The sequence below is a fragment of the Apodemus sylvaticus genome, chromosome 5 (genome assembly GCF_947179515.1).
Source record: "Apodemus sylvaticus chromosome 5, mApoSyl1.1, whole genome shotgun sequence".
Lineage (NCBI taxonomy): Eukaryota > Metazoa > Chordata > Mammalia > Rodentia > Muridae > Apodemus > Apodemus sylvaticus.
Window position 1 is genome coordinate 101,387,466 of NC_067476.1, and position 15,443 is coordinate 101,402,908.

Sequence of the window (15,443 nt, forward strand, 5' to 3'; positions counted from 1 at the left end):
GTCTTCATCCTTCCCACTAATAGGAAAGGCATGAGATGCAGATTCCACCCGCTGACAGGGACGGCCCTCCCTCGAGCGCTTCTCTGCGTTCCCGCTGGATGTCCAGTCAGCAGCGGGGTTAAGGCCATCGCACACTACCACAGACCTAAAATGCCACGCCCCACCATTTAGTCCTGAGGTGGAATGTGATTTTCTCTGTACTCCGAGTACGGCCACTCCCGGAGGCCTAACTCTCTGGGTCTCAGACCCCTACAATGCTGAAGGGGGCCCCTTTCTCTGGGGTCCTTAACCCAGCGGAAGCTAACAGCTTCTTCCCCTGGGATCATCTCCCAGAGCCCTTTCATGCCTCGCACTCCCAGGACAGCCTTTGCAGACTCTTTTATCCCAAGAAGGGACACAGATCCTTTCCCCAGAGGTCTTCACACAGCGGAGGCTGTGGCTCTCGCAGGGGTGGCTAGGCTAGCTTCAGTTCTTCCGTGGTCCTGACCTCCAGGCCCTGACATGAGTGTCACAACCTCTGGCATTGCCTGTGTCCCTGGCTGACCAGGCCTCAGCTGTCTTCCCACACCATCAGGTACCCCCACCCGGTCTCTACCCACTGTCCTCGGCCCCGAAAGCTGCCCAGGCTTTTGCCCCGGGCCCCACACCCCATCTCTGCAGCTCCAGAGTTCCCATCCTGCTCGCAAATGCCACTATGTACCCGCCTCCCTTCCTGCCGGATGTTCCCACTGAGTCAGACTCTTGTCTGCTTTCCCAGCGACAGTGACGCACCCTAGCTCCTAGATCTCTCTCCGTCTCCCTCTCCGCTTTTGTCTACACACACACACACACACACACACATGCACACAAGTACACACGCACCTACACACACAGAGACATACACACATGCACACACGCGTGCACACACACGCGCATGCGCACGCGCACACACACGCATGCACACACGTACACGTGCGCGTGCACACACAGAGACATACACACATGCACACGCGCGCGTGCGTACACACACACACACACACACACACACGCTTCCTCCACTTTCTGTGCACCCTGCCTCACAAATACGGCTGAGGCCAGCCCTGTCCCGCAAATCTCCAGAAGTCCCAAGCTTCCCACTCTATCCGCCTGCCCCTGCTATGCTTCGCTCAGCTAAGCGGTCCACAGATCCCAGTCCTAGACGGAGAGAGACCCAGTGCGGTCCCCCTCCGTAATTTTAGTCCTTGATCAGGTTTAGCAGGGAGAGATGCAGACAGACTACAGAGGTGAGGCAAGGTTTTTGTTTTCAGCTTCCGCTCCCAGTCACGGTCAGAACAGAGGGGTCAGGAGGCACGGGCGGAAGGGCAGCGGGAAGATATCCTGAATGTAGAAAGAATTTCCCAGCCATCAGGCTGAAGGACTCTGTACCCTGAGCAACCCAACAGTCAAGACTGAGGCCCAGCTGCAGGCCACTACTCTGAGCTTCACGCCCAGGGCCTGGCCCAGGGCCCCCATGCCATAGAGCCTCACTGCCTATGATGAATATGGAATGAGCCAGCACCACACTGTGTCACTGTGGGTACCTGTACACAGGCTGTGACCACCTTTCTGCCTTTCCGACCACTCAGATGCACAGGAGCTGAAGAAGGCAGGTGAGAAGCGAAGGCTCCCGGGGGAGGGGTGGAGGTGGGGCACGAGAATTTCCAGTCCAATATCCCCAAACCAGGGGTCTTTTACTTCGAGTCACCACTAGGGGGCAGAAGCATTCCAAAAGCTTGGCTATCAATTGGAATGGGGGTGGGGTTTCTTTCACCCCTCTTTCCCACTATCCTCTCCCAAGACTAGCTCAATCTCACCTTCCAATTCCATCAGAACAGTCAGACTACACGGAGGTAAAAGCTTTGGTTTCATCGTTGAGCCCAGACAGGTGTTGTCTCTTCCTCAGGCTGCCTCACCTGTTTGGGTTGCAGACAATACAAAAAGCCAGGGCGGTGTCCTTGCTGTCCCAAGGCCTCTTATTACAGCTGCTCCGCCAAAACCAGTTAGATTGAGACTTCTCTCTGCGCTCGTGCGCTCTTTCTCCTGCTAGGGCTGGGCTGGATGACCTAGCCTGGGCTTGAATCACCGCTCTTACGAGGTGGCTCCCCCCCCCCCCACACACCTTCCCAGGTCACCTGCCAACTCAGGGGGCCACCACACCTTTAGGGTCTACATCAGATGTATTTTATTGGTAGCATCTGGAAAAATACATTTGGAGTCAACTTCAAGAACAGGATAGCTGGAAATCCAAGCTTCTCTCTAGGAAGACACAGGGAGATCTGCCCAGGAGGAAAGGCTTAAGAAGTTCATGGAGGTAGCACTGCTCAGACCCTCTTCCCCATTTCTGTCAGTGTGGATGTCCCCACTGCTCCCCTCCCCCCTCCACCCCACCCCCACCCCACCCCATCCCACCCCGCTGCTGTGGGAGGCTGGTTGGTGGAGTCTCCTTCCTCCTTACAGGCCATGGCCCTTATCTCTTTGCTCTATAAAACCAGGTGGCTATCCGTCCGTGAGTCATATGATGATAACATTCAAATACCTAGCAACATCCATATTTGGAGTAGTGTGTAGCCAGAGTAAGGTTCAAGCAGTTTTTCTCTTGCCTCAGGTAACTTCATGGTAAGTCACCTCCTCAGTTGAAGGAGTGCCTAAGGCTACCTGCCTCCCTCAGCTCTGGGGTCTGAGCACGTCACACTCACCTAGTGTGTAGGGGTCATTTGTACAGGGATGTCCCGAGGTGTCCCTTCAGCATCTTTTCTGCACCTCTTTTCCTGTCTCCACCCAACATATCAAAGCCAGGCTCCTGCACCACACACACACACACACGCACACGCACACGCACATGCACATGTGTGCTCCAGGCTGTGTCTGCTCCCTTCCCAGGCCCCAGACCATTCTCTCCACCCCAGCACTGGGTGCTTCTGGAAACAGATCCTGTCCTTTATCTGCCTGCAGATCCCAGCAGGTCGCTCTCAGCTCCCACCCCAGCGCTCAGGAACAGCTCTTTGTGGGGCTGAGTCCTTAGAGGTCACTGGTGGGGAAATGCTCAAGAAGATAGACAAGGTTAGGTTGGCGAAGGCCCAGCTACTGGGGAGCACACCGTCCAGACGGAAGGAGAAGGCACTCAAAGCTCATTCTTTCCTGCTTGGCCCCAACACCACCGGCTCCTGACTGTGGACAGTTCTGTCTCATGAGACGTCCTGATTCCTAGGCCTGAGATGGAGGCCTCAAAGTACACCAAGTCGAGCCGGAGGGAGCAGTCCTGAGCAGGCTCCAAGTCCAGGCCCTGCCTTGCCAAAAGCATGCATGCCACAGTAGGGTGGCTTCTGGAGGGAGCAGGTGACCTGCCTGTCCTCAGACTGGAGGCTGCAGCCTGGGACCTCACTCCATCCCCACCTCCCAGGCTGCCAGGCCCATTCTGAAGTCACACCCAACTTGTATGTTCTGCACCTCCAGTGGGAGGTGAACCCTGGTGTGGGACTGACCCCCTTCCCCCGAGGCTCCTTGGGTTGGGCCTCTGTTCCTCACGGTGGAGACAGAGACTCACAGAGTCCTCCCAGATCCCTGCATTCCATCCCCTCCCGACTGCCACCCTTGCTTGAGGCTGAATGTCCATCAGGACCTGCCCATTACACCATCACATACCATTGGCAGAACATCAACTGCGGGCTTCACCTAGCCACATAAGCAAGGCCCACATGGGAAGAGTCAGAGAAACAATGGTAACACCACCACCTTCGCACCCATGTGTGTGTGTGTGTGTGTGTATCTGTGTGTGTGCGTGTGCGTGTGCGTGTGCGTGTGTGTGTGTGTGTGTGTGTGTGTGTGTGTGTGTGTGTGTGTGTGTTGAAACCAGGTTTCTCTGTGTAGCCCTGATCACTCTGTAGACCAGGCTGTGCTGGAACTCAGAGATTCACCTGCCTCTGTCTCTTGAGTGCTGGGATTAAGTGTGGATGGTCGCCTTTGTAAGCAAGAGGATGTCAGGTTAGAAAAGTAGGAGCCCGGCTAGGGAGGTCACTAGAGGGCAGCAGCCTCAGCAGGGACAAAGGAGCTTCATTGAAGATTCCAAGGCAGGGATGATGAGGCCCTGTGACAGGCAAGGAAGTAGAAGCCAGAAAGTCACAGATGGGCCAGTTGAGGAAACCTGGACAGACATTCCAAGGCAGTGTCCAGACACCAGAGAGCAGTGCCTAGCTTGGCAAGGCTCTGGGGGATCTGGGGAAAGAGAGGCCAGAGGAAATTTTCAGGGGACTAAAAACCATGGACACAGAGCCAAGACAGTCTTCAAGTCTCAAGCCAGGAGTCCTCATGGAAGCAGGAAGCACAAAGAGTTAGCCTGTGTCTCCCTGGTCATTCCTCATGTAGGCCTCGAATCGGGCAGAGGCCCAGGGACAGAAACCACACAGGCTCTGACAACCACGAAGCTTACCACCTCAGGCTGGGGTGTGGGTGAGGCCACACTAGTCAAAGTAGAAGGGCCAGGCACAGTTTTGAAGGGTGACAAGGACAGGAGCCCACGAGCAGGCTGAAGTGTGGGTGGGAGCTAGCCAGGTACAATCAGGCAAAAGCCAAAGGTGATGATGTGTCCAGCAGCCAGAAGCCCACTGGGAAGCCAGGGGTGATGGGCGAGAGAGTCAAACAGGCCCGCGATGCCTGCACTCACTACAGCCGCACACTGCAGCCACAGCTTACGGCTGCTGAGTCTCATGCCTGTGATATCATATGATCTCGAGTTCTAAAATGTGTGCGTGAGCCTGGGCTGGTGCTATCGGCATCTCTGGGGAGATCAAGGTCAGTGGCCTGCTTAAATGTCTCTGTGGGTGAGGCCTTCTCCCTTCTCCCTGGCACTTATAGCCATACAGCACTTTCTCCAACCCATGTTCAGGGTGGGCTACCTTTGTCAGGTAGTATCCTGTGCTGGGAGACTATTGCGTGCCCTCATCAACCCAAAGAGCCCGTGTGTTGTCCCCCACTGCCCTAGGAGACCCCCTTTCATCCATCCCTTCCTTCTCCTGATGATCCTGGTTCTAATCCCTGCTTCTCACCACAAAAATGCCCTCCACAAAAACATCCCAGGGATCGCTGGCAGGAAGGTCCCCTCTGTCATTAAACCAAGCATTTTGGGACCATTTGTCCCCTGTGAGGCACAAGGCTGATGGTGAGGGGATGCACATTTGGCTGAAGCTCACCTGGCCTTAAACATCTTAAGATGTGGCCACAGTCTAACCTCTGCTGTGGACTGGCCCCAGTGTGCCCCTCACTGCTCTGGCAGCCTCCTTGTCCCTGAGGGTCTCTGTCAGACTACCCATAAGAAGATAATGTCTTATCTTCTCTGTCTATCCCATCAAGACAAAGTTCAGGCCTTCTTCAAAAGCCCTTAGCACCTCTACTTTGGCCTTGCCTGCCCTAGGCCAGGGGCTCAGAGCTTGGCTCCAGAGAAAGAAGGAACTGAGGCTTCCGATCTGGAGCCCAGAGCATTGCTCCTGCCTCCCTCCTGGGAGGGTCTGTGAGGACACAGAGCTCTTTTCTCAGTCTCCTGCCCAAGGCTGGCAGTGAGGTAGGTGTCGTGTCAGTATCCCTTGAAGATAACAGGAAGATTTCTGAAAGAGGAGGACTGGTAACACAGGTGGTGGCGGGCATAGGAAATGCCATCTGCTCAGACTGCAATGTGGGAGCTCTGCAGGCACCACACTCTGCGGCTGTCCTCTGGGGCAGCCTGGCTGCTGCCTCTGCCCTGGCTCAGTCTCCTCAGGATGGCAATGGGTGTAAGCAGCACAGTCGTTAGCTCCCTGCCTACTTATGAACCAGAGTCCTCTGTGCAGACTTCTAAAGGAGTTTCCAAAGCAGGCTCGAGGGGTTGGTTTGTTTGTTTTTTAAAAAGATGTATTTATTTATTTTATGTATGTGATTGCACTGTTGCTGTCTTCAGACACACCAGCAGAGGGCATCGGATCCCCTTACAGATGGTTGTGAGCCACAATGTGGTTGCTGGGAATTGAACTCGGGACCTCGGGAAGAACAGTAAGTGCTCTTAACCTCTGAGCCATCTCTCCAGCCCCATTTTTATTTTTTTAAAGATGTATGTATGTATGTATGTATGTATGTATGTATGTATGTATGTATGTATTTGGTGTATATGAGTGCTCTATCTGCATGTACACCTGCATGCCAGAAGAGGGAATAAGATCTCACTATAGATGGTTGTGAGCTACCAGGCCATTGCTGAGAGCAACCAGTGCTCTTAACTGCTGAGCCATCTCTCTGGTCACCCTCGCCCCCTTTAAAGAAGTGCTTTAAAAGCACTTCCTGAAAGGAAGATGATTCAACTGAAGAAAAGCCCAGTCTTTGCATTCTGGCAGTCCCTGATTAGGACGACTGCATACCGACAATCTCCTAATACCTCTGAATTGTGTTTCTTTTTAAATCTGTCAAAGAAGGGAAGTTAAAACCACTGTGGCATTGAATGCCTGTAATTCCAACACTCCAGAGATGGGGGCAGGGGATCAGAAATCCAGTGTCAGCTTCAGCTATGCAAGACTAAGCCTCAAAATACTCACACATACATACGTATGCACTCATGCACACATGCACAAAACAAACTCAAAACTCATTGGGTGTGGTGCTGCACACGTGCAATCCCAGTGCTTAGGAGGTTCAAGGGTTATCTGCCACTCTAAGGTTGAGGCCAGCCTGGAGAGTAGAGACCCTGTCTCAAAACCTGAAGCCCCGCCTCTAAAAGAAGTGAGGATGGGTTTGGAGAGACAATTTAGTGACTAGGAGCCTGAGTTACTGCAGAGAACCTAGGTTCCACCCCAGCACCCACACAGTGACTCACAACCAAGAGTAACCCCAGTTCCAGAGGGTCCAAAGGCATGTGTGTGAGATACCTATATGCATGCAGGCAAAACATAAACAGAAAGCAAGATAAATACATCTAGACAAAATTTAAAAAAAAATAAAAGAGGCCGGTTGGTGGTGACGCACACCTGGAATCCCAGCACCCTGGAAGGCAGAGGCAGGCGGATTTCTGAGTTCGAGGCCAGCCTGGTCTACAGAGTGAGTTCCAGGACAGCCAGGGCTACACAGAGAAACCCTGTCTCGAAAAAACCAAATCCAAAAAATCAAAAAAATAAAAATGAAAATAAAAGAGAAGTGAGGTAGTACCTCCCAGATTGTAGGCCTGGAGAGATAGCTCAGCAGCTAAGAGCCATCCGAATGGCTGCTCTTCCAAAGGACCAGGGTTCAAGCCTCAGCACCGTATGGTAGCTGATAACAAGCTGTAACTTCAGCTCCAGGGAACACAATGCCCTCTTCCGGCTCCAATGATACCAGGCATGCACATGGTGCACAGACACAAAAGCAGGCAAAATACCCATAATGACGTATGTATGCATGTATGCATGTATGCATGTATGTATGTGTGTATGTATGTACACCACCACCTATGGCCGATCTGAGCTCACTGATACTGTAGAAGACCCTGATTGGTGGTGCCTTCCTCCCCAGCACTGAGATAAGGAAGACCCACCCTGTTCCTCAAAGCTTTCTTCTTGTTTTCTGACAGTGGCCATGCTGCTTTTTATTTTACAATTCTAACTGAGGTCAAATTGACATGCTGTAAACCACACATATTTGGACTGTGTGAGTTGGTTTGGTATGTGTACACTTCATGAAGCCATGATCACAGCCGAGACACCAGCCAAGGCATCCACCCATTGCTTATCCCCTCCCCCTTCTCCACTGCCCTCGGTTCGGGTCTGCTGTCCTTGCCAGTTTTCTAGACTTTTTAATTCCAGACAAAAACATACAGTGTGCATTCTGTGTGCGGCTTCCTTCCCCACAGAATTATTCTGACCTCTGCCACAGTGTGGTTTGTATCAGTTGTTTATTCCTTCATAATATTGGATGTATGCACCACATTTGGTTTATTGTCTCACATTGTGAGGCAAGATAGAGACTATTCCCCAAACTACCAGGAGCAGTTAGCACAAAGCTGACAGCCAGTTCAATTCTTCTTAAGCATGATTTACCTTTTTTCTCCTCATTGCCTTAGGGTTTTACTGCTCTGAACAGACACCATGACCAAGGCAACTCTTATAAGGACAACATTGGGACTGGCTTAAAGGTTCAGAGGTTCAGCCCACTATCATCAAGGGGGGAACAGGGCAGCACCCAGGCAGGCATGGTGCAGGCAGAGCTGAGAGTTCTACATCCTCATCTGAAGGCTGCTAGTGGAAGACTGATTTCCAGGAAGCTAGGGCAAGGGTCCTATAGCCCATACCCATAGTGACACACCTACTCAAACAGAGCCACACCTTCTAATAGTGCCACTCCCAAGCATATACAAACTAGGACACTCATAAATTCTAGGTATGAGACCTAGGGACCGGGGCATATTAGTCACAATCGCTCAGCTGCTTACACCCCAGCCCTGTCATTTGTTTAACATCTATTTTTTTACATGTATACACATGCACACATACATCTCTCTTTCTCCCCCCCCACTCCGTGTGTGTTTGTGTTTATATGTATCTGTGTTTGTGTGTGTCTCTACGTGTCTCTGTGCTTCAGCGTCTGTGTGTGTCTGAGTCTCTGTGTCTCTATCTCTGTGTATGTGTCTCTGTGTGTGTCTCTATCTGTGTGTGTCTGTGTGTATTTCTGTGTATGTCTATGTGTGTGTGTCTGTGTCTCTATCTGTGCATGTGTGTCTGTGTGTCTATCTGTGTGTGTCTGTGTGTGTCTGTATCTGTGTGTCTCTGTGTCTTTATCCGTGTGTCTGTGTCTGTGTGTGTATGCATGCACACACAGGTGTGTGTATGTGTGTGTGTGTATACATGGGCATGCCATGGACTGAGTATGGAGGTCAGAGTATGGCTTTTGGGAGTCATTTCTCTGCTTCCACTGTGTAGGCTCAGGTGGTCAAGCCCAGATTGTCAGGTTGGACAGAGGTAAATGCCTTCACCCCCTGAGCCATTGCCAATCTCAGTCTTATTTTTATTTTGACAGGTTCTTATTCTGTAGCCTACCTGGTAAGGATCTTGTTTTGAGCAGCATTGTAATATCAGGAAAAAGCACAGTCATCTCTCAGAAAATAAAAACATAAACATGGAAGGAAAAAAGCCACACAAATATAAACTACAAAAAAACAGAGAGAAGCCAGTTATTACCCAACAACAACTAACTTAGCATTTTTATCAAAATTCATTCACCAAGGGGCTAGAGAGATGGCTTCACAGTTAAGAGCACTGTCTTCTTTTCTAGAGGACCTGGGTTCAATTCCCAGCTTCTACGTGACAGGTCACAACTGTCTGTAACTTCTGGTTGGCGTTCACAGGCTCTGCATGTATGGAGTGCACAGGCATATATACAGGTAAGACACCTACACACATAAACCTTTTAAAAATGAAAAAAAAATCATCCATCAAATTTACTGGACACTTACTAATGCCTGAAGAGCAGTCAATGGCCAAGTAACTGAAGGAACGACCGTGAGCCTGAATCTGAGGTATGCAGAGACCAGTGGGGATTCGAGGCCCTGGAAGAAAGGCTCTCAGAAGGTAGAAAGCTCCTGGTGTGCCTGTGGCATGGAGCAAGTGCTGGGGCAGCAGGACCAGCAGCCTATAAAGGGCTTGGCAAAAAAAGGCAGAACAACTTGGCACCTGGGTTCCAGTAATTCCCGTCCTTTCTGCCTTATCCAGACCTCATCGCCATGGTCCCCTTTTCTGTGTGTGATTTCTGTTTCCAGACAAGCTCACTGGATTGGGCAACAATTCAAGAACTCTAGGCCATAGATTCCAAGGCAGGAGTATACCGAGGGTCACTCTCCCTCTTCCACGTGCTGAGGGCATGACGGCCGTGTCTAGTTTGTGGAAGTCAGTGTGCTAGCCCTGTGTGAAGCACTCACCTTGCACCTGGCTCTGAGATGGCCCCTACCCTCCTCATTGCCCTACCCCACCCCTAATTTCTAGTGCTCTTTGCCCAGTTAGAGATTAATCCATCCCTCTTCATTCCCTGCACCCTCAACCCTTGGACTCTCCCAAGAGCATATGGCGTGATCCAGCCCCACCCTGTCCTGTACAAATACTCCCTGGAGGGGAGGCAGTCTCAGCCTTCCTGTCCCTACTCTACACTCTCAGGTAAGGACCTGGCCCTGCTTGCTGAGGGTGGTGAAGGGAGAGGGTTGGTTCAGTGTGAGTGGACGGGTGCCTGTGTGCTCCTAGCCTTTCCGGGTATGTGTCTGTTCATTGAACTGGTTCCTGTGTCTCTGGATCTCTGTAAGAACAGCACATGTCTGCACATGTTGATTGGTTTCTAACGGATTGCCTGTGTCTGTGCCAGGTAGTTGTGCATTCGTATGCATATCTGCCTACCTGTCCTCCCCAGCTTCCAGACTAGCCCCTGTACCTCCGCTCTGTAGGAGTCAGAACTGGCACATCAGGTAGAGAGGTCACTTGAGAGTTATGGGCTTGCAAAGTCCCTTTTAGAACTGACAATTCCTGTTTCCCAGTTAGCTAGGCCTGAACGGAAACAACACTCCAAGGACTGTCTTTTCCCTTGCTTTTAACTCAGGTCTTGCTTGGCCCAAAGGTTTCTGTTAATGTCCCTTCACACACTGAAGTCCAGCCTTGGGAGAGTCTTCCAAGCTCATCATTAGTCAAGGGGAAAGAGTAGGGGGCCGGAGAGGCTGGAGAGCTGGCTCAGCAGTAGGAGCGCTGGCTGCTCTTCTAGAGAACCTGGGTCCAACTCTCAGCACCCACAAGGTGTCTAAGCCACATGTAACTCCAGTTCTTGGGTATCTGGTTCCTACTTTGGCCTCTGCGTGCACTGCATGAACATGGTGCCCAACGTAAGTTGAGGCAAAGCACGCATACATAGACAGTTTTTAAATTTTTAAAATTGAAAAAAAAAGTAGAGAGCCAGAAAGACTATGGACATAGTTTGGGACTGATTTTGGCTGAATATGCATGCAGAAGCCAATAAAAGTGAATGGTTTTCTAGGGCTGGGGAAAGGCTCAGTGGTAGAAAGCCTGCTTTCTAAATACAAGGCTCCAGATTTGATCTGCAACTCTGTCTGTGCCTTTGTATGCGCGCGCGCGCGTGTGTGTGTGTGTGTGTGTGTGTGTGTGTGAGTGTGTGTGTGTGTGTGTGTGTGTGTGTGTGTGTATACATCATTTGCTCAGTTACTACATGAGTTCAGAGGTCTTGATACCTTTAGTCTTCGGGTGTACTGTGTTTTAGGGTTGTCATTTCTGGGGCTGTCAATTGTGCCTTGCATGCCAGACTGCAAAAGATGAGGCTGTAGCCTCAACAGCCTCAACAGACCACTCAACAGCTCCTCCACGTGATGACAGTTTGTCAGTGGATGACAAATTCACTCAGACCTTAAACTCCCTCACCCTCTTCCAGCCTCTATGAGAGGCGAATAAGTAGTGAGGACCCGGGAAGGCTATCCATTCTTTTGTCCTGCAAGAACAAAGTTCTTAAGGTCCCCTGCCCCAGAAGCCCATTATATCCACTCATCTGTTCTGCCCCTCCCTACTCTGCATGCACTAAGGATCCAAGCCTCCCTATCCCACTTCTATACCAGGTGTTTAAACAGACTGACAGGGGTGGGGGGGGGTAATCGTGGCCAGGGCACTTGGAAGACACCCCTTTTTTCTTTTGAAGGGACTATATGTGTACAGAGCTAGAAAGGAAAGAGATTAGATTGGGGATTAGATCACTGCAAATAAAACTTTATCTGTTATCTACAGGTGTTCCGTGTGTCGCTTCCTGCTATTACCCTGTGAAGATGCATCCAGGTAAGCAGCATGACTGGGTGACTAGGAGGCAGAGAGGGAAGAGAAGAGAAGGGAGACGGGGGAGGACAGAGGCAATCAGTCAGCCATATTTGTTGAATGCCAAGTGTGCTTGCATATGTGTGTGTGTGTGTGTGTGTGTGTGTGTAGGTGTGTGTAGGTGTGTGCAGGTGTGTGCGTGTAGTTTCAAGTGCAAACAAACCTTTGTGTTCCAAAGAACACTTTGTATTTAAGAAACAAGTCTACACATCCTTCATCTCGACAGCTCTTCAACCTCAGGAGAAAAACAGGCAGGTCCCTCTCCCACGGTACCCATGAAGCCCCGGGGAAGTTAGGCATTGTTCTGGAGATGAGACTGTAAGAGCCTTGTCAGGCCTGGAGCTCATGGTGGCCATGCTGTTGCTTCCCCTCGAAAGGCATGAAAGAGCTAGAACTCCCACCCAAGCCAGGACACCCAGTACCACACAGATGGCTTTTGCAGAATGAGCTGTCATGTCCACAGTAGGTATCTTGACATCCCAGGGATGTGGAATTCCTGCTGGACAGTAATGCAGAGTAAAGTTAGAGAGATCTCCAAGCCGCAGGCAGCAAGAGCAAAGGCCCAGAGCAGAGACCAGAGGTTGTAACCAGGATATAAGGAGAAGCCAGCACAGCGCTCTGAGGGGCTATAAGCTGATGTTCAGGCATCAGTGGGGGAGGCTGGCTGGGACCCAGACGGAGACAGAGAGGAAGAATTGGGGTTTACCACAATAGCATGCCTCCTTAGTGCCCTGAAATTTGACCAAGGTTAGGAGGGCAGACCACTGGCAGTGTGGACAAAACCTTAACCTCCTATCTGGCCCTGTGCCACCCAGGGGACTCAGCCAGCTCTTGAGCCCACAGGGATGCACAAGCAAGCTTTGTATTGACTTTCAATATGAATCTGCTGTTAGTGGATGAATGAAGGAATGACTGTCAGGCAAGTGGCCAAGTCTGAGGAAGCGTGGTGGGGGCGGAAGTGAACACTGGTAGGAGTGAACACTAGCACCAGAGAGGAGGCAGGGGCAGGTTGTCCCCTTCAAAACCAAAGGACTGAAGTGACTGTTTCTTTTCTCCCTTTCTCTCTAACAGGTGGCAAGGTAGGAACATTCCCTAGCCTTCCCCCTCTTCCTCTTGCACCTCCCTCTTCCACCCTGGCTGCTTCTTCCAGGCCTCTCACCTTGTTCTTGGACCAAGATTTTGCCAAATGAAGCCAGGAAGACTCAGGCAGCAGCCTGGGAAGGGCGGAGGGCTGCTGTGTCCGCCCACCCCCTGCCAACTGCAACCTTCTCCTTGGCACTCTCTCCTCTGTTTTCCCATCTGTCTCTCTCCTTTCCTTACTCCCCTCCCCTGGCCCAGCAGCCCATCCTCTCTCCTGCTGGTTCCCAGCCTGTTCTGTGCTTCCCTGGCTGGCTGGCTGGCTGGCTCTCAAGCCAGTCACACTGCAGGCCTCCTAGGACAGGCTTCTGCTAGAGAAGGAAGGGAAGGCTGCCTGCTCACCCCCGCCCCCAACCAGCAGCCAACAGACTTCCTGGATCTGTGACCCTGCCATAGAAGGGTGGGAAGTGGCTGTTTCCTAGAGTGACTGAGCCTAGTTGAGGCAGGGACTGTTGTAAGAGGTTAGCCCCCAGTTATGGAGACTGTCTCTCCTGTAGGTATTCTGCTCCATCAACCCCTTGGATGGCCAAGGCAGAGTAGGGAGTCACCCCACTCCTGGAACAGAGGGCCATGACCTCATTTCTACGCCATTGGGCTCCAGATCCCAGTGCCCTATGATTTTCCTAGGCCTATAGCAAGAGACAAACACTTCTGGTCTCCAGCCAAGGAAGGTTAAACAATACTCTCCCAGGCCTCTTAGATCTGAGAAGTGGATCTTTCACTTCTTCCTGATTAGTTCTGGCAGCTGCTCAGGGGCATTACAGGCTCACGCCTAGACACCCTGTGTGTACACATGTGCACATGGGCATATATCCAGCCACAGCTATTTTGTTGTGGTTTTGTTTTGTTTTTACAGTACTGGGTTTATGGTTTGTGGGCAAATTCTTTACCATTGAACTCCATACCCAGACACAGCTTTAAAATTTTATTTATTTACTTTTATTTTTGAGACAAGACTTCACCAGGCATGGCCTGAAGCTCACTATGTAGATCAGAACTACCCTTGAACTCACGGAGATCTGCCTGTCTCTGCCTCATGTTGCTAGAATTAAAAGCACCATACCCGGACAAAACATTTAAATACAGGGTTTCCTTCTATGGCCCTGGCTGGCCTGAAACTCACTATTACAATAAGGCTAGTCTCAAATCCACAGAGATCCACCAACCTCTGCCCCCTTAAAGGGTTAAGGGCATGTCCCACCACATTCCACGACCATAGCTATTGTATATACATTCAACACACTTCTGTCTATTCACAACACATTCTTGCTGTCCACCCTCTTACCTTTGACCCGCTCTTCTCCTTGGAGCCTGGCTTTCTCCCCACCATTCAGGGAATTTTTCTCAAGCCCCCCCCCTCCCAGCTTCACCTTTGCTCCCAAGTGTAGTGAGCTATCATTTCTAGCAAGACAGAATTTGTAGCCATTTGACTAGGGCCCCCAGGCTGGGGAAGGGACCTATAAGATAATCTTGCTTCTTACAACTAAATAACTCAGGATCCAGCAAAAGAGGTCACGGCTCTGCAAAAGGAATAAACCTGAAGCATTTAGACTCTTGCCCTTTTCCTTGCCCAGTACCTAAAGGACTTCGCTGTGAAAGAAGCAGGGCAGTTCCTGGCTACCCATGTCACCCAACCTCCCACTACACCCCCTTGCAGATGCCCAGGAACCCTGAGTCCCTTGGGGAGGGGAGGTAAAGAGAAACTGACTGCAGCCCTTGGCACTGGCTTTGCACCCTGGCATCTCTCTTTTGACTTTCCACAGGGTCATCCTCATGATGGGCCTGACCATGGCCATGGTCCAGGGCACTGTCCTGGGGGAAAACACCCTCCAGGACCTGGCGGCCCAGCCCCTGGCCATGGTCCAGCCCCTCCAGGACCTGGTGGCCCACCCCCTGCCCATGGCCCAGGACACTGTCCTGGGGGAAATCACCCTCCAGGACATGGCCCAGCCCCTGGTCATCCTGGTCCACACCACTGAGAAATCAGAAGAAATGAAGACACAAGATGAGGAGTCTGCATGGAATCCCCAGCTGACCTGGCACCGGATCTAAAGTAGAATTTTCTCTTGCAATAAATAGCCTCCTGGAGGCCATATTTGTTCTTGCTGGAGACTGTCTTTCTTCATATCCAAGTGGTCCTCAGAGCCCAGTTCAATCTAAATTTCCTTACTATGAAAACCAGATATCCATCTTGGCATTCTCAGAAGCTTGACTACGTGGTACTCACAGCATATCGTGCTGCTTAAGAACAGCGATCTGATGGGGCTTCGACTGCTCCCTATTGTCTGAATACATCCTCACCCTTTCCCAAAGGCCCGCTGAACTCCCAACCTTCTTTTGTTGCAGTGTCCTAAATCCTGCTCCAGGTGAAGCATGGAGGTGAAATCTGTATTTCCTACCTTCACAGTTTCAAAACCTCCCTAGCCAGCCACAGCTCCGCTGTCTCCAGGCAGT

At 51.2% G+C, this 15,443-nt stretch overlaps 2 long non-coding RNA genes across 2 annotated transcripts; both read left to right on the top strand.

Annotated features, from left to right (window-relative positions):
- Positions 1–1,284: 1,284 nt before the first annotated feature.
- LOC127684551 (uncharacterized) lies at positions 1,285–11,818 on the top strand. Its single transcript, XR_007977750.1, has 4 exons — positions 1,285–1,628; positions 9,277–9,385; positions 10,057–10,151; positions 11,769–11,818. It is a non-coding gene; the product is annotated as an uncharacterized LOC127684551 (long non-coding RNA).
- Positions 11,819–12,850: 1,032 nt separating this feature from the next.
- Positions 12,851–15,093, top strand: LOC127684552 (uncharacterized). Its single transcript, XR_007977751.1, has 2 exons — positions 12,851–12,931; positions 14,753–15,093. It is a non-coding gene; the product is annotated as an uncharacterized LOC127684552 (long non-coding RNA).
- The last annotated feature ends 350 nt before the right edge of the window (positions 15,094–15,443 follow it).